Source organism: Pseudophryne corroboree, chromosome 2 (genome assembly GCF_028390025.1).
Source record: "Pseudophryne corroboree isolate aPseCor3 chromosome 2, aPseCor3.hap2, whole genome shotgun sequence".
Taxonomy (NCBI): domain Eukaryota; kingdom Metazoa; phylum Chordata; class Amphibia; order Anura; family Myobatrachidae; genus Pseudophryne; species Pseudophryne corroboree.
In genome coordinates, this window is record NC_086445.1 from 1,009,063,211 (window position 1) to 1,009,083,103 (window position 19,893).

Consider the following 19,893-nt stretch of genomic DNA (forward strand, 5'->3'; position numbering starts at 1 on the left):
TCTGCTCCACCTGCAGTGCACATGGTTTTGCCCACCTGCTAACAAATTTGATGCTGCGATCAACTCAGAATTAGGCCCGGAGCCCACTCCATTCACCCCCATCCTATATTCTGGACCTGAGGATGAGGCTTCACTTGGTGCCTCCCCAGCCATTGACCTCACCGCACGTCACTGCCACATACCACAATGCCCATGATATAGTATACCACACACCGCAATGTCCGTGATACATTATGACACACACCGCAATGTCCGTGATACATTATGACACACACTGCAATGAACCTGAGACATTATACCACATACCACAATGCCCGTGATATAGTATACCATACACCGTAATGCCTGTGACACATACCGCAATGCCAGTTATACCCTATGCCACACACCGCAATGCCCGTTATACATTATGCTACACACTGCAATGCCCCTGATACATTATAACACATACAATGCCTGTGACACATTATGCCACACACCGTAATGCCTGTGACACATGACAGGAATCACAATGCCCGTTATACATTATGCTACACACTGCAATGCCCCTGATAGATTATAGCACATACAATGTCTGTGACACATTATGCCACACACCGTAATGCCTGCGACACATTATGCCACACACCGTAATGCCTGTTACACATGACAGGAATCACAATGCCCGTTATACATTATGCTACACACTGCAATGCCCCTGATAGATTATAGCACATACAATGTCTGTGACACATTATGCCACACACCGTAATGCCTGTGACACATTATGCCACACACCGTAATGCCTGTGACACATGACAGGAATCACAATGCCCGTTATACATTATGCTACACACTGCAATGCCCCTGATAGATTATAGCACATACAATGTCTGTGACACATTATGCCACACACCGTAATGCCTGTGACACATTATGCCACACACCGTAATGCCTGTGACACATGACAGGAATCACAATGCCCGTTATACATTATGCTACACACTGCAATGCCCCTGATAGATTATAGCACATACAATGCCTGTGACACATTATGCCACACACCGTAATGCCTGTGACACATTATGACACACACTGCAATGACCCTGAGACATTATACCACATAGCACAATGCCCGTGATATAGTATACAACACACCGTAATGCCTGACACATTATGACACACACCGCAATGACCATGATATATTATGCCACACACTGCAATGACCCTGAGACATTATACCACAATGCCCGTGATATAGTATACAACACACCGTAATGCCTGACACATTATGACACACACCGCAATGTCCGTGATATATTATGCCACACACTGCAATGACCCTGAGACATTATACCACAATGCCCGTGATATAGTATACAACACACAGTAATGCCTGACACATACCGCAATGCCCGTTATACATTATGCCACACTGCAATGACCCTGAGACATTATACCACATACCACAATGCCCGTGATATAGTATACAGACACCGTAATGCCTGACACATTATGCCACACACCGCAATGCCCGTTATACATTATGCCACACACTGCAATGACCCTAAGACATTATACCACATTCTACAATGCCCGTGATATAATATACCATACACCGTAATGCCTGTGACACATACCGCAATGCCCGTTATACCCTATGCCACACTGCAATGCCCCTGAGACATTATACCACATACCACAATGCCCATGATATAGTTTGTCACACACCGTAATGCCTGTGACACATTCTGACACACACCGCAATGTCCGTGATACATTATGCCACACACCGTAATGCCCATTACACATTAAGTCCTACAGTAAGGTTTCTAATTACTTTTAAATTACCTGCTCGTTGCCAGGGGTTTCATGCTCTTGGTTCCATGCACGGTGCCAGGGGTTTTCATGCTCAGGGTGTCATGCTCGTTCAGGATGGAAGTGAACAAGCCCGAGACCGGGTGAAACGCGTTTTCCTGCAATCCTGCAAACACCTAACCTGCCTGATATTCGAATTGGTGACGTTAATTTTTCTTATACCAAACTTATTGCTTAAACCAAGCACTTTTGCTTTAGTGCAGAAATTTTTCCTGCAATCCTGCAAGCACCTAACTTGTCTGATACTCGGATTGGTGACATTAATAATTCTTCTTTCTGTATTCCTGTACACACCTAAACCTGCCTCATATCTGGAGAGGTGTTTGTTGTTATGTTATACTCAATACTAAGGGCAAGCACCGTTATCATAACGCAGTAATTGCCCCAAACCCTAAATTGGTGCCTCCAGCCCTAGTATATAATTCCCACAACTTCTCTCCAATACCCAACCAATAACAGGTATAGGTGCGATATTATCCTATATGTACCCTGCCCTTGGTAATCTCAAACTGTGTGCAGCATACTCTCGTGTCATTTTATTTCATGTCATTATATTTTGCCTCAGGTATAGCTCTGTATTCTTATTACTAGAGATATGTCCTGATATCTGACACTGTTGACCGTTATACATCTCAAATGTACCATTAACGAGATACACACGCTTCTCTTGCATCCTTGTAAGCACTTGACCTCTCTGATATTCGGAGTGGAATCAATTAGAAAGACATGTTGTGATTCTACAACCACTCTGTTATAGGTTATCTCCAATATGCATCGGATGCTCTTGTGAAGTGTTCAGTGACATCTCTTCCCTCAGCCTCAGGTTCAACCCTGTGCCAACCACTGAGTCCTGTCCTCATTGGGACATTTTGCTCATATCACCTTTGTAAATTCAATATTCTGGGGCTTGGCATTAACTGACTCATTGGACCAGTTTCCAGCAGTAGTCACACACCTTAGGCAACCCCCCAGGGACCCTTCTCCTCCTTTGCCTCCTTTTTCTCCTTTATCTCTCCCACTGTTCTTCCTTCCGTGAACTCTCATCCACGATTCAGAGGAGCGTGTCCCCACAGGAGACACGCTTCTTCGGTCTAACGTGGACAGCAGATTCACACATTTTCCTCAACTTTTTCTGGTATCTCCTCTTTTTCAATCTTTCTGTCCCAGCACGCATTTCTCACAATCATCCTTCATAGGCGGATTTTATCCTCCCATTTCGGTGCACTCTCATTGGCACTGCAGGTCTGAACTTTCCTACGACCATACCCCTGCGTTCACGCCCAATCTCGTCCGATCTTGGAAGCTAAACGCAGGTGGGCTGAGTCAGTACCTAGATGGGCGACCACTAGGGAATACCCAGTGAAGTAGGAAACTCTCCTTCCTGTAGATAAGATACCAACAGCAGTATCACCACTTACACCACAATACCTCTCTCTTCTTCTTTCCCATTCTTCACCTAGGCTATTGTTCAGAAGTGGGACCTAGCTTATGGGTTTCCCACTTCACGATCGTACCTCAATCAGGGCTGCATTAATACAAACCCAGTTTGTACAGATCTTGGGCAGAGGGAAGTGGCTCAGTCTATAGCCAACTTCCGACATGCAATTATCCAGGAATATTAAGATCTGAACATCCATTTATGAGACCATTGTCTCCTGTTGATCATTCAACACCCATTCTATCTCCAACCAGTCGTGTCCAACCCTCATGCGCTTTAAAGAGTAGAAACAATTACCACACTGTTATTACTCCTATATGAATTTACTTATCTATTGATAGATAGTTAAAACAAGAGTGCGCCCAAACAAGAGTCATACTTTCTCTTCTGCATATGTCATGCTCGTTGCCAGGTGTTTCATGCACTCAGTGTCATGCTCGTTGCCAGGGGTTTCATGCACTGGGTGTCATGCTCGTTGCTAGGGGGTAGTGCTTGTTGCTAGGGCTGTGCTCCCAGTGCCACATATGTCCTCAGTGCCAGATATTCCCCCACGGTGCCAGGTACTCACATGCCCCCAGTGCCAAATATAGCCTCTCCCCCCAGTGCCACATATGCCCCCAGTGCCAGATATTCCCCCACAATGCCAGGTGCTCACGTGCCCCCAGTGCCAAATATAGCCCCCCCCATGTGCCAGGTACACATACAGTGCCATATATGCCCCCTCAGTGCCCCCCCAGAGCCATATATGCCCCCTCAGTGCCCCTCAGTGCCATATATGCCCCCTCAGTGCCATATATGCAACCTCAGTGCCCCCCAGTGCCATATATGCCCCCTCAGTGCCCCCCCAGTGCCATATATGCCCCCTCAGTGCCATATATGCCCCCTCAGTGCCCCCCCAGTGCCATATATGCCCCCTCAGTGCCATATATGCCCCCTCAGTGCCCCCCCAGTGCCATATATGCCCCCTCAGTGCCATATATGCCCCCTCGGTGCCCCCCGCAGTGCCATATATGCCCCCTCAGTGCCCCCCAGTGCCATATATGCCACCTCAGTGCCCCCCAGTGCCATATATGCAACCTCAGTGCCCCCCAGTGCCATATATGCCCCCTCAGTGCCCCCCCAGTGCCATATATGCCCCCTCAGTGCCATATATGCCCCCTCAGTGCCCCCCCAGTGCCATATATGCCCCCTCAGTGCCATATATGCCCCCTCGGTGCCCCCCGCAGTGCCATATATGCCCCCTCAGTGCCCCCCAGTGCCATATATGCCGCCTCAGTGCCCCCCAGTGCCATATATGCCCCTCAGTGCCTCCCCAGTGCCATATATGCCCCCTCAGTGCCATATATGCCCCCCCAGTGCCATATATGCCCCCTCAGTGCCCCCCCCAGTGCCATATATGCACGCGATGGGGGGGGCAGTTGGAAGGCTCCTACACTCACTGCATAGCAGAGCAGTAGTGAATAGACGCTGTGCGCATGCGCACAGCGTCTATTCAGCGCAGACAGTGGGAGAGAGGGCATGCCAGCAGCTCACAGAGCGCTGGACATGCCCCCTCAGTGACGAAAATGGGGGCGTGGCCCGCGATCGCGGGTCCTCCCGCGAAGCCACGCCCCTTTTCCTAGACCACGCCCCCGACACGCCGGAGACTCAGAGGGACACGGGAGAGGCGCGCGCTGTGCCTCCGTGTTCCTACTTCGCAGCGGGGGGCTAGTGACAACAGATTGACATGCGGACGCTCGTCCGCATGTCAATCTGCTCTAAATCAGTGGCGGCGCCCCCGCAGCCCCTCGCCCCCAAGCCACCGCGAGGGCTGCGGGGGCAGTAGTTACGCCAGTGTGCACGACTATGAAAAACTATGCTGTGCAAGATACATGAAGGCCACTTAGGAGAAGAAAAATGTAAGCGGAGAGCGCGTGAAGTTATGTATTGGCCAAGAATGAACCAAGACATGGCACAGACTACAGCTGTGAATTATGTCTTACGTATAGACCGAAAAAACAAGTCAAGCCACTGAGTCCTCACGCAGTGCCAGAGAGACCGTACCAGCAAGTTGGTGCAGATTTGTTTGATTGTAATGGGAAAACGTACATTTCATGACTGATTATTACTCTAACTACCCTGATGTGAAGACACTACATACAACTTCTAGTATAGCCGTAATCAATTGCATGAAGTCAATCTTTGCAAGGCATGGTGTTCCTATGGAAGTGTTCACTGACAATGGTCCTCAGTTTTCCAGTGCTGAATTTAGACAATTTGCTGATGAGTGGGAATTTGTCCATACTACGTCAAGTCCCCACTATCCACGCTCAAATGGGTTGGTGGAAAGTTCAGTAAAAACTGTAAAGAGTCTCATGAAAAAAGCTCAAGAAGGTAAAGAAGATTTCTACAAAAGTCTTTTAATTTACCGCAGTACACCTTTACAGAATGGACTTTCTCCTGCACAAATGCTGATGGGAAGAAGGATTAGAGCAAATCTCCCGATACATGATGAACTGCTTAATACACATAACTCAGCGTTGATCAGACTGAGTAAGGAACGTCAACAGGCGAAACAGAAACTGTTCCATGACAGGCGAGCAAAAAGCTTATCTGATCTAAAATCGGGTGACCAAGTCCGTCTCAGAGATCACGAGAAAGGTATTTGGGTGAAGAAAGGTATTGTGCAAGCACAAGTAGCATCAAGATCTTATACTATACGTACAGAGCGTGGAACGGAAGTAAGAAGAAATCGGGTGGATTTAAGATCTTAACCGTACCATAATAAAGACAACATGACTGAAGAATACCCTTCATCTGACATGTATGATGATCCTCATAATGGTGAACAAACCACGATTCTAGAAAGGTCCAACATAGTCGATGAAACACAGACTGTGTATGAAAGACCCAAAAGGGAAATATGCAGACCTGAGAGACTCATTGAAACGTGTTAGATGATGTTCTTAATATGACGTTGTTAATTGTTGCATTGAAGCGTATAGGGCTTATCTTTAAAGAAAAGAGGGTGTGATGTTAGTGTATTAGAATGCTTAATATTTGTAGACACTCCCTTACTAACACGTGTAAGCCTGAATCTTCAGTGATGGTCCCTAGGACCAGGGGGATGCTGGGAAGTGGGTGGTCCAGTGTGCAGTGTGTCTGGAGTTGGTGATGGAATAAACAGCACAGCAGTGAACTCGCATGTCTCTGTGTCCTGATGACTGGATTTACAAACATATGAACAAAACAAGCCGGTCACCTTGTCAGCGATCGGCGTAGGAGGTTACTTCCACAACATGTGGAGAAGATGATGTTCATCAAAATGAATTATAAATTCCTCCAGGAAGCCCTTTACCAGCAATTGCCTCCAGAAAGTACAGAGGGACCTGTGATGGTGGATTCTAGTGGGGATGAATTATCAGTGAAAGGGGTGAGGAATCGGATGAGGTCGACATCTTGCCTCTGTAGAGCCGGTTTGTGCAAGGAGAGATTGATTCTTTTTTGGTGGGGGCCTAAACAAACCAGTCATTTCAGCCACAGTCGTGTGGCAGACCCTGTCGCTGAAATGATTGGTTTGTTAAAGTGTGCATGTCCTGTTTATAGAACATAAGGGTGGGTGGGAGGGCCCAAGGACAATTCCATCTTGCACCTCTTTTTCTTCTTTGCATCATGTGCTGTTTCGGGCCTAGTTTTTTTTAAGTGCCATCCTGTCTGCCACTGCAGTGCCACTCCTAGATGGGCCAGGTGTTTGTGCCGCACACTTGTGTCGCTTAGCTTAGTCAACAGCTACCTCATTACACCTTTTTTGCTTCTTTGCATGATGTGCTGTTTTGGTCCTATTGTTTTTAAGTGCCATTCTGTCTGCATCTGCAGTGCCACTCCTAGATGGGCCAGGTGTTTGTGCTGCACACTTGTGTCGCTTAGCTTAGTCATACAACTACCTCATTGCACCTCTTTTACTTCTTTGCATGATGTGCTGTTTGGGGCCTATTTTTTTGGAGTGCCATCCTGTCTGCAACTGCAGTGCCATTTCTAGATGGGCTAGGTGTTTGCGCCGCACACTTGTGTCGCTTAGCTTAGTCATACAACTACCTCATTGCACCTCTTTTACTTCTTTGCATGATGAGCTGTTTGGGGCCTATTTTTTTTTTTAAGTGCCATCCTGTCTGCCACTGCAGTGTCACTCCTAGATGGTCCAGGTGTTTGTGCCGCACACTTGTGTCACTTAGGTTAGTCATACAGCCACCTCGGATCAACCTTTTGGCCTAAAAACAATATTGTGAGGTGTTCAGAATAGACTGGAAATGAGTGGAAATTAATGTTATTGAGGTTAATAATACCGTAGGATCAAAATTACCCCCAAATTCTATGATTTTAGCTGTTTATATATTTTTTTCCCAAAAATCATCCAGATCCAAAACCAAAACACGAAAGGGTGGTTTTGGCAAATCCAATCCAAAACCAAAACACGAACGGGGAATTAGGACCAAAACACAAAACATGAAAAGTGCCCGCTGCACATTTCTAATACATACCCTCCAACTGTACCTTTTTGGCAGGTACAGTACCTTTTTATATGGTCTGTACCGAATTTTGGCTCTCCATAGTTCCATTGAAAGTATAGGAAAAGGGGCATGGTCACGCCCCTTTACCAATGGCCACGGCCCCTTTTCGAATATGTTCCGATTTTTATGTGCAAAATGTTAGAGGGTATGTATATATATATATGGAAACGGGGCCTGGTATAGACATGTGAACCACACACAGAGGGAGGGTGCTAAGACCCAGGAGGGACTCACCTCCACTAAAACCAGGGTCTGTAAGAGCAGCACAGCGGTGCAGCGGCAGGTGGCTGCTGTCAGAGTGCCCGGTGCTGCTGTGCCGCTACTCGGCTCCTCGGACCCGGCGGCAGTGGTTCAGAGAGACAGGGAAAGGCGCAGAGTCATGCGTAGTGCGCACAGCATGTGAACACGGCACGGGACCGGATCGTATCAAGTGACCAGGTAACGGGGGGGGGGGGGGGGGGGGATCGTACGTGTTAGTGGCCCTGATAATAATTTTCTTTTAATTCACTTGTCTGCAGTCCGGAACGCACCACTTAAAAAAGCACTCTTAAGCACCTTGTACTCATTTTTTGTTCCCTCGATCCTCGGGGCCCCACTGACCTTCGGTGCCCGGTATGGATGTTCCCTTTGTCCCCCCCTGTCGTTGGGACTGATTGCAGCGGCTGAGCAAGTTCTGGGCTGCGCAGAGTCTGCACAAAATCAGTTTGTACAGCTCTGCTACACATATGATCGCACACTTGCACAGCAAAAATACTCTCCACCTGTAGGCGGCGACTATCTGATCGCAGGGCTGCAAAAATCGCTGAATTACCCCCTCAGATCTGAGCAGCAACAAATTTGTTAGCAAACTGGTAAAACCATGTGCACTGCAGGGGGGTGGGGGGGGGGGGGGGATTGCCAACTATGCTTGAACTATGCTTGAATTGCACATTGTCTTTTAAAGCATTAAAATAACTTATCAGTTAAAGGAGTGCTGGTCTGGTCTACTACATAAGCCCCTGCTGGAGCCTCATGGTGTGGACGATTGGATATACTACTAGTTGACCTGGCACCCGACATTTTGTGACTTGGTGAAGTGCGGTTTTCATCATCTGTTTATCTATATCTATATCTATATCTATATATCTATATCTATATATCTATATCTATCTATCTATCTATCTATCTATCTATCTATCTATCTATCTATCTATCTATCTATCCATACACACACCTCCCAATGGTATCCGGCACTCGCGGACAACGTTTCAGGGTATTTATCCCCTTTATCTTTATCTTAAAAGGTTCAACTAAAAAAAGTTAAAAAAAAATATTCCTACCTTAAATACACAGGTTGAGACTTGAGGGGGTGGCTTAGTGTCTGCATAAAAATTTGATTTTTTTATTTTTTAAAAATATATACTTATTTTTCTTTAACTTTTTTTTCCGGGGGGGGGGTGCTTATTTTGACAGTTCCGGGCCCCACAATTTCTGATGGCAGCCCTAATGACGCCCATAAACTTTACAAAGGCTTGATTAAAAAGTAAATATATAGCTGACAGAAAAAGTGCAAAACTAGCTGCAGATTGCTTTTCTGTCAATTCCAAGGACCATGAAACAGACGGACACCTAGCAAGACAAGGGGGCGCAAGCATGCGTATTAAGAAGCAGCATAACCAGGCCCCTTTTGCTGTTTGTTAATGATCCATAGAGCAGAATGTAATCATTTGTTTATGTACGGTTTCCTTCTCTACCAGTCTCAGTTTAAAATATATACAGTAAGTGGTTCTAAGAAAGATATAGAGACAGTAGGGGGTATATTTACTAAGGTATGAGTTTTTTTAGTAGTGGAGACGTTGTCTATAGCAACCAATCAGATTCCACGTAACAATTATCTGGCGGCTTCTAGAAGATAATAGCTAGGATCTGATTGGTTGCTATGGGCAACATCTCCACTCCTAGGAAACTCACACCTTAGTAAATATACCCCTAGATAGCTGACTTGATGACATGTGTGTGAAGGCTGTGATGGGTACCAGTCATCATGATCCCAAAATACATAAAGAACTTTTCACAACAAATTCATAGAAGTTACTACAAAACTCTCTAACCTTGAAAAATAGGCAAAAAGATCAATGTAAGCAAAATCCAACAGAGTATTGGAAATATAAATGAGAGTTTACAAGCCAAAATCAATGATCAAGAGAACAGGTCATAAAGCAATATCTTTAGGTTAATTGGCCTTTCAGAATCTATAAAGGTGAGGATCTGTTACAGTTCATGCTGGAACTGAAAATACACGTCGTGACCGCACCAGTAGCACAGACAAAATACTAAATCACGGAATCTTTCAGATATTTAGGAAAACACAATTTTTTTTGTTTTCTAAAGGGAGAAATTGCATTTTTGGGGGGCATGACTGCACCACCCTGGCAGCCCTCTCTTCTTCTCACTCTTGGAGCACCACCAATATAAATCAGCCATTGGGGTCTGACCTTCCTGCGCAGTTTACCATGATTTGGTATGGGTTGAATAAGGAAAGACAGTGGAAGGTGGAGATATGAAATTGAAGCTTGTGATGGCAGCTGTTCCCACCAATGAGGCCGCGGAGCTCACCAAGGATGGAACATGACTGTCCACTGGTGATCTGGTTATTATAGTGCTCAGAGACGGGTGTTGGGGAGAGCGCTAGTCCTACCCACACTGGGTCTCTGGCGGCCTGATAAAACAATTTAGATAATCAATTTCGTATACATATAATAAAACTGTAAATGTTGTGCTTGTACATAGCATTTTTTTTAAAATATACTTCTAGGTCTGTTTATGAGCTAAGCTCGGTGTAAAAGGGCAGAGTTGGAATAATCCGGGTCGAGTGACCCGGTATTCCAACTCGGGTAGTTTGCGGGGTTGAACACGTGTTCAACCCGGCAAACTGTTCAGTGTAAACAGGGGCTGGATCGCGCAACCCGGCTTCCCGTTTACAGTGTATGAGTGGGCGACGCTTGGAGATCATATGACTTCCAAGCGTCGCCCCTGTTGCGTCACCGGCAACATCATCAACCCTGGCAATATGCTGGGTTGGTGACTCCGGTCTAAATGGGGGCTGACGCGGGTCGCAGCCGGGTAGCACCCGCCACCCGCAGTTTAGGTATAAAAGCGGTATTAGTGACTTAGAAAGAAGTGACTGCTCTGCAGAGAAACCTAATTGAGATAGAGCTTCTAACGGGATGTGGCACAGGTGAGACTGTGTTTATACCATGGCATATACACCCTTTATCATTACCAATTTTCCTTTTCAATTCAAGTGCCTGCAGTTTCCTGTGAGCGTCTGCTTTGCTATGACGATCAACTAGTCGCAGGGGCAAAAGCTCAGGGCTGCAGGAATAGATCTCAGGACCAGCTGCTTCTCCCATGAGCAGCTTTACGTGGCTTGCTCACGAGTTAGTAGCCCCAAGCATCTATTTGTGTTAATCTCTGAAGGAAAAACTGCAAATTTTGTTTACAAAGACATTTTGTGACCAATGTGTACAATATAAAATACGCATCACAATATTAGATGGCACTACTGTCTTTGTAAAATTAGTTCCGCTGAGCAATAACAGACATTCATGTGAGCGAAACTATGGGCAAACACTAGTTAGAAATAAAACAACTAGATGATATAGGGGGTCATTCCGATTCGTTCGCTCGGTATTTTTCTTCGCATCGCAGCGTTTTTCTGCTTAGTACGCATGCGCAATGTTCGCACTGCGACTGCGCCAAGTATTTTTGCTATGAAGATAGTTTTTTTACTCACGGCTTTTTCTTCGCTCCGGCGATCGTAATGTGATTGACAGGAAATGGGTGTTACTGGGCGGAAACACGGCGTTTTATGGGCGTGTGGATAAAAACGCTACCGTTTCCAGAAAAAACGCGGGAGTGGCTGGAGAAACGGAGGAGTGTCTGGGCGAACGCTGGGTGTGTTTGTGACGTCAAACCAGGAACGACAAGCACTGAACTGATCGCAGATGCCGAGTAAGTCTGAAGCTACTCTGAAACTGCTAAGTAGTTTGTAATCGCAATATTGCGAATACATCGTTCGCAATTTTAAGAAGCTAAGATTCACTCCCAGTAGGCGGAGGCTTAGCGTGTGTAACTCTGCTAAAATCGCCTTGCGAGCGAACAACTCGGAATGACCCCCATAGTTCTTTGACAGCCTTCTAAAACACAAACCATATGGTTAAAGCTTCTCAATCACGTATATTGGGGGTCATTCCGAGTTGTTCGCTCGCAAGGCGATTTTAGCAGAGTTACACACGCTAAGCCTCCGCCTACTGGGAGTGAATCTTAGCTTCTTAAAATTGCGAACGATGTATTCGCAATATTGCGATTACAAACTACTTAGCAGTTTCAGAGTAGCTTCAGACTTACTCGGCATCTGCGATCAGTTCAGTGCTTGTCGTTCCTGGTTTGACGTCACAAACACACCCAGCGTTCGCCCAGACACTCCCCCGTTTCTCCAGCCACTCCCGCGTTTTTTCCGGAAACGGTAGCGTTTTTATCCACACGCCCATAAAACGCCGTGTTTCCGCCCAGTAACACCCATTTCCTGTCAATCACATTACGATCGCCGGAGCGAAGAAAAAGCCGTGAGTAAAAAAACTATCTTCATAGCAAAAATACTTGGCGCAGTCGCAGTGCGAACATTGCGCATGCGTACTAAGCAGAAAAACGCTGCGATGCGAAGAAAAATACCGAGCGAACGACTCGGAATGACCCCCATTGTCAGTACAATAAATACAGGGAATATTCAGGGGCTCTTACCAAGATCCTATGATAGTTGCTGTAATGCTAGAATATAAAACTGTTGAAGGGTTAATCATTTTGTAGTAAGTCATGCGTGACTTAATTTGCCTATAGGCTAGATGTGTTTTTATTCTCTTCTTCTGTTTGGTATACATTATGTAAAATATATTTACTTTATTCTCACTGTGGGACAAACATGTGATACAATTATCATCACTTTGTACCATACTTACCTCTTTCGGGAGGAGACAGCGTTGTAGGTGCATTGGGGCGTGGCCGTCAGCAGGATGGGCATTCTGTGGGCGTGGCCAACAGGGTAGTGGACAGCCCGGGGGCGTGGCATCAGGATTGCGTCATCGTTGCTCTGCCCCCGTCATGCAGTGCCGAGAAAAGAGACGCTGTATAGTGGGGGGCGGAGCTACGATGACGCAATTCAGCGTGAATCACGTCATCGGACCCCCTCGGACCGCCCACTTGTTCTCTGTTGTGGGCGGCCGAGGAGGATGGGCAGCATGGAAAGCAGGAGGCTTGCCCACCTTTCCGGAGGGCCGGGAGGGTCACCCGATTTTCGGGAGCCTCCCGGCCATTTCAGGAGGGTAGGCAAGTATGCTTTGTACATGTGATGAGGCAGTGGAGTTAGTATTTGTGATCTGAATTTCTAATCTAGACCCTGCTGGAGACATAAGTAAAATATATTTTAGGTAGATGAAGATATTTTAAAACTAGATACCTCTGTGCTTTAGGACAGTCAGAACTGTGACGCAAGTGGGTCACATGAGCCATCTGTTATATACGGTGTTTTCAGAATTTCATTACCCATAGGGCGTAATGCAGAATTAACAACAAGTAAAAGAGGAGCAAAAACAATCTGAGCAATTTGCACCTTGCCTATATTGTCTGTCCCGGGCACCACAATTTCTGATGGTAGCACTGGATATATTAGCTGCTAAGGGGTGTGTCCTGGCTGAATTCTAAATTTCAGTGTAAAAACAAAGCTGTACAGTATTTGTGGGATACATGCAAGAGCGGTCCGTATTTTTCCTACATGCAATAACATAAATGCATGTGCACCCCTTGCATTGCATTCCTGGTTTATTCCAGAAACAAATTGTTCCTTTTTCTATTTGTTCCAAACTCTGAATCAAGCATATGGTGATTTATAATAAAGATAATAAGAATGGCCCTCATTCCGAGTCGTTCGCTCGGTAATTTTCTTCGCATCGCAGCGTTTTTCTGCTTAGTACGCATGCGCAATGTTCGCACTGCGACTGCGCCAAGTAATTTTGCTATGAAGATAGTTTTTTTACTCACGGCTTTTTCTTCGCTCCGGCGAACGTAATGTGATTGACAGGAAATGGGTGTTACTGGGCGGAAACACGGCGTTTTATGGGCGTGTGGATGAAAACGCTACCGTTTCCGGAAAAAACGCAGGAGTGGCTGGAGAAACGGAGGAGTGTCTGAGCGAACGCTGGGTGTGTTTGTGACGTCAAACCAGGAACGACAAGCACTGAACTGATCGCAGATGCCGAGTAAGTCTGAAGCTACTCTGAAACTGCTAAGTAGTTTGTAATCGCAATATTGCGAATACATCGTTCGCAATTTTAAGAAGCTAAGATTCACTCCCAGTAGGCGGCGGCTTAGCGTGTGTAACTCTGCTAAAATCGCCTTGCGAGCGAACAACTCGGAATGAGGGCCAATGTACATTACTCTGGGAAGTGCCTCATTTACAGTCATGCTGGCTCCCTGGATTGTTCTGCTGTGCAGCCCCAGCAGGTGGCAGTAAGGTGATGAAGTCTCTCTAGGCTGCCTACAGAGCCACATGTAGTAACACCACAATACAAAGTTACATCTCCAATTCCTCTTCATTTCCAGCTCATCTCCTTCTGTCATAGCAGTGCCTAGGAATTGCATATGTGATATGATGTAGTAGTCTCAGTTGCCATAGGTTTACACTAGGACCATAACTAGGGTGGTGCAGATAGTGCCTTGCACACAGCACATTTTTCATTCAGGCGCACTGTCCGCAACCACCACGATTGTCCGGCTGTGTATGAGGTGACAGATGCAGCGCTGTCCGCTGTCTACATTACAGTAGGCAGCACCGATGGGTAGACAGAGTATGATCGCGGCTGCTTACATGGAAGCACTAATATGGGAATACAGTGCTTGCTTTAGGGATCCGTGCTGCAAGGATTACAGCATTGGATCATCTGCGACACCATCGGCTGGCTGTGTGACCCTGGGGTTGAGCAAGCCAGCTGCCACAGATCCAACAAAGAACCCAGGAAATCTCTAACTGCCAACGGAAATCCTGGCCTAGTCACTCCCCGGCAACAGCATGCCACCATTTTTGGGAACGAAGGATGCCGCTACCCCTCCCCGCTCCCAAACGGCAGCAGACTGCCAATTACTGACGTCAAAGACCTGTACTGCACATGCACCGCACCTCCAACCACAACTTAATTGGGGAGCCATTCAATTTGCCGATTGTTGGGAGATCGACGCCAGAATCCCGACACCCAATGAAATACCGGCGGTCGGAATGCCGACCACCGGCTGGAATCCCCACTCGGGTGATGGTCCATGCCACCACCCGAGGGGGAATGAAACCCTGTGGCGACCCTGTGACCTAAGATCACCACCAGACCCGAAGCGTGGCGAACCATGCAACGAACCAACGAGGGCAAATAGCGATGTTAGCTAAAAAACATCTATGAATAAAAAAAACCAACAACATAGGAATAGGAACAAAGGAAAATATTAAACCAGTGTATCAGTGTATAGCAATAATTATAACTGGATCTCTCAAAATGTTGCAATCTCTTGATAATTTCTTGTCCATTCATTCTCCAATAAAAACAAAGACACTCCTGATATCCAGTATCAAAGGCACTCAATAAAGTATATAGAAAAGAACTGGTTTGCAGACTTGCTTATCTCCTATATAATAGCCCAGATCTGTGACTTTGTGACTCATTTGTTAACGCTGGGCGGAGTCACAACACTGGGCGGAGTTAGTCAAATGAGTCACAGATCTGGGAAAATCTATAGGAGACTAGGAGCAGAAGCAGATGGTATGGGCATGGCACAGGCAGGGGTGCATACCTCCCAGCTTTCTTCAGGCAGAAGGAGGGACACACAGGCGGCAAAAAGGAGGTGTGGCCAACAAAAAGGGGCGTGGCTTCACGGGAGGTCCCTCGTTTTAGTCAGTGAGGGGTCATGTCCAGTGCTCTGTGAGTTGCTGGCATGCCCCCAGGGGCGGATTATGAGTCCGGGGGGCCCAGGGCACTTGAAACAGGGGGGCCCTATCTCATTGCTGTGCCTGCTGTGGGTTTGGAGGCGTGGCCTAATCGCGGCCCGCGTGGCCACGCCCCTTATGCAAATTCCAGATATATTTTTTTTATGGGATTTTGGCCTCTCAGCTAGGGGTAAATCCAGAGGGGGTGGTCGCTCCCCCCTACACACCCGCACAGGCAGAAGAAAGCAGGGAGGCTGCTGCCTCCCTGCAACACCACAGACCTGCCAACACGCAGCAGTGTGCGCTGACTGTAGCACAATGCTGCTGCTGTTGCTGGCAGGACGGGGGAGCTTCAGAGCTGGGACAGAGCTACTCCATCCGGGGAGGCCCCTAAAACTGTGGGGCCCACGGTACGTACCCCCTGCCCCCCCCTTAATCCAGCTCTGCTGCCGGAACCCCCCCTTAATCCGTACCCCCTGATGCCCCCTCTCCCTCTGTCTCCACTAAATAGACGCTGTGCGCATCTATTCACCGCTGCTCTGCTTTTCAATAGCTGTGAAATTGTATAATATATATATATTGTGTGGGTGGTATGAATGGGGGCTGAAATTGGCTGCACTGGGGAATACTCTCGAGGACATGGTGAGAGACTGTGAGGAGAAAGTTCTGGAAGGAGGGAGAGCACGAGGAGATGGAGCGCTCGCGAAGCGGCGGTTGCTGAGGTGACACAGCCGGAGCGGGGATGGAAGGAGACGAGCGGCGGCATAGAGAGCGGAGGGACCTGAGGTGCATTGGAGGAGCCGTATATTAACCCCGAGGAGAGAGGGAAACACCGCAGGGGTCGGAGAAAAGGCTAATAGCCGGAGGCGGCGGTAAGCGGAGGTACTCCGGGTCGAGCAGCAGGGAGACTGGAAGTGAGTCTGGCCGGGCTCAGATCGCTGCGTACAGCCTGACAGGAGAACTGTGACTCCGGACGAAGCTTACCCCTTTCTCCAGGACAGACAATCGGCAGTAGCTGAAGTAAGCGTTAAGAGGGTCAGGTAGAAGCTCCAAGTCCCAGCGCCTTTAAAGAGAAGCACCGCTATTAAGGATGATGGGGAGGCCTCTGCACAGCTGAGTGGGAGGTAACACATAGCGGGAGGAGTCGGGGGAGTGATCTTACTGTATATACAGAAGTCCCTGTTCAGGACACTGGGCATCACCCTGAATAACAAGGCATAGGGGTATATGAACTAGGTACGTTCACTCTACCATGGGATTCCCCAGTTATGTAAATTGATGAACTAATATATGGATAGTGGTCATCGATAAAGTACAAGGTAGAATTGACACCTACTCTATGTACCATCTCCATTAGATCTACCACCCAGGAGGGTGATGGATTAGAAAAAATCTACAAAACCACTATTTTGCCAAGGTAGTAACCATCATATATCTATAGCTAATGCACCTGGGTAAAAGTCTGTAAATCATAGAATGAGTGGAAGGGAGAACTGAACTTCCCGACCATAGGAGATAAACTGTACTGTGGATCTGCAGTTATATTGAGGTGTTATAATTCCCTGTCACATGGATATGGATAGTACTCATATTAAATACATACAGAGACAGAGATAAACTGTTAATACGTAAATGTAACATGATTCCTTTGGTGTAATACAGGTTGAGTATCCCATATGCAAATATTCCGAAATACGGAATATTCCGAAATACGGACTTTTTTGAGTGAGAGTGAGATAGTGAAACCTTTGTTTTCTGATGGCTCAATGTACACAAACTTTGTTTAATACACAAAGTTATTAAAAATACTGTATTAAATGACCTTCAGGCTGTGTGTATAAGGTGTATATGAAACATAAATGAATTGTGTGAATGTACACACACTTTGTTTAATGCACAAAGTTATAAAAAATATTGGCTAAAATGACCTTAAGACTGTGTGTATAAGGTGTATATGTAACATAAATGCATTCTGTGCTTAGATTTAGGTAACATCACCATGGTATCTCATTATGGTATGCAATTATTCCAAAATACGGAAAAATCCGTTATCCAAAATACCTCTGGTCCCAAGCATTTTGGATAAGGGAGACTCAACCTGTATATCAAAGATATTTTCAGCCTGTGGAGCAGCGAAGCCTAATGTGGTTCCATATAAAGGGACTGACACGTTACCGATTTGCCGGCGTTCTCCAGAAGTAGATAGAGAGGAAGAGCCCTGGAATCATCACCCCATTTAGTGATGTTATAAAGTCGGCTTTATCAGTGGTGCTTTATTAATTGGAGCTGATAATAAATTCTATAAGAATAACAGTATTCCCAGACTTTATCCGCATATAGGTTTCCCAAGGTGCTGGATAGACATAAGTCTCTAATTGGCTTTGCACAGTTAATTGACAAGCGAGAGTACAGCCAGGTGGAGCGGTTGAATATATGGATACAATTCTTTATATGATTACCACAAAAGGTATAATAGATTCAAGCACTGGAACTGACTATTGGGAACACGTCAGTGTCAAGGATTGCCTTTAAATGTCGTCAAAGATCTCACGGGCCCCAACGAGTGCACTACAGAAACTATAGTACCCGGGTTACTCTATAATTATAATTGGAGGAGAGGAGAGAGGTTTGTGGTTTTTTTTTGTATTGCAAGGGTTTTTGTCTGTATAGGATTATATATATAATTTTATTAATTGGAAGGAAGTAGTAATGTAATGTCTTACACATAGTATGAGAAAGTTAATTGGACTGGATATTTAATAAAATTCGTACATTCAATATTATTAAAGATTCTACTTACCAGCTATCCGGGTCCTGATCAATGTTTCAAGGTGACTGGAAAAGAAAACCAGGTAGACCAATATCATATATCTGTGTACATATTATAGCAGCTGTATATTATCATATGTATATTTAATTTAACCTTTTACATCTAGGAGTTAGGCTTATCCCAAGCCGGCCTGTCTTTTAAATCTTGGCTTGGGTGGAGGCACTTATATAAGAAATAACCTCTAGAATTGCCCAAAAAAGGGTTACAGACGCTGTGCGCATCTATTCACCGCTGCTCTGCTAAGCAGAACAGCGAGTTCAGGAGCTTCCCAACTGCCCCCCCCCCCCCCACGGGGGGACACTGCGGCCCACGGGTGGGACAGCGGGACAGACTAAAAAAAATGGGACTGTCCCGCGAAAATCGGGACAGTGGGGAGGTATGGGGGTGTGTGAGGGGGTATGCTGTACAGACAGACGGGCACCGGCTCACTGTGTGCTTGACCCCCCACATCAGCAAACTCAGCAGGGGCTCTCTGGCGCGGAGGAGCGTCACTTTCTGGCACACTCCACACTTCTTAGCTGCAGTTTTGTGGGGCACCTGCCGCTGTGCAGGTTCCGTACTGCCTCTGTTATCTCCAGTCCCGGCAACCCCACCGCTAGCTGCAGCGCTGCCGCCCGCAGTGAGGTGCGCCCAGCTCCTTCACACACTTTAGCCGGCGGATAGCGCTGCAGAAGTCCGTGCTGTTTGCAGGCTCCGACCCCCTCCTCCCTCCAGCCGCAGCATCTCCTGGGAGCTAACCAGTCACTCCCAGTCTCCCCTTACAGTGTCCGGTAGCCGCGAGGTCCACGCCGCGTGCATGCTATGACCCCCTCCTCCCTCCAGCCGCAGCGTCTCCTGGGGGCTAACCAGTCACTCCCAGTCTCCCCTTACCACAGTGCCCGGCAGCTGCGCGAGGTCCGCGGTGTGTGAGTGAGGAGGGGGGGAGGGATGCGGACGGGCAGAGGAAGCAGGACTCCAGCCTGAGAGAGTCAGCCATGCCAAGTCTCCACCAGCAGCAGATCCCAACAGGTTGGAGTGGAACAGCAGCAGCCAGCAGCAATGTCACCACTGTTCTGTCCCTAATACCAATCTCTCCCGTGCCCTGTGTTCTGTCATGTCCCTGTCACCCCTGGCCTTGCCCTGTCACCCGTATCCTGGCCCTTTCACCCTTATGCTGGCCCTGTCACCCCTGTCCTGGTCCTGCCGCCCCTACCCTGGCCATGTCACCCCTATCCTATCC

General features: G+C 47.0%; 1 long non-coding RNA gene and 1 pseudogene across 1 annotated transcript in view; one reads left to right on the top strand and one right to left on the bottom strand.

Moving 5' to 3' along the window:
* LOC135050259 (uncharacterized) overlaps positions 1–19,893 on the bottom strand; it is a 104,338-nt gene that overhangs the window by 54,555 nt on the left and 29,890 nt on the right. The window contains exon 2 of the long non-coding RNA XR_010241581.1: positions 18,645–18,679. This is a non-coding gene — a long non-coding RNA (uncharacterized LOC135050259). The remainder of the gene's footprint in view (positions 1–18,644; positions 18,680–19,893) is intronic.
* Positions 3,110–3,228, top strand: LOC135054388 (5S ribosomal RNA; annotated as a pseudogene).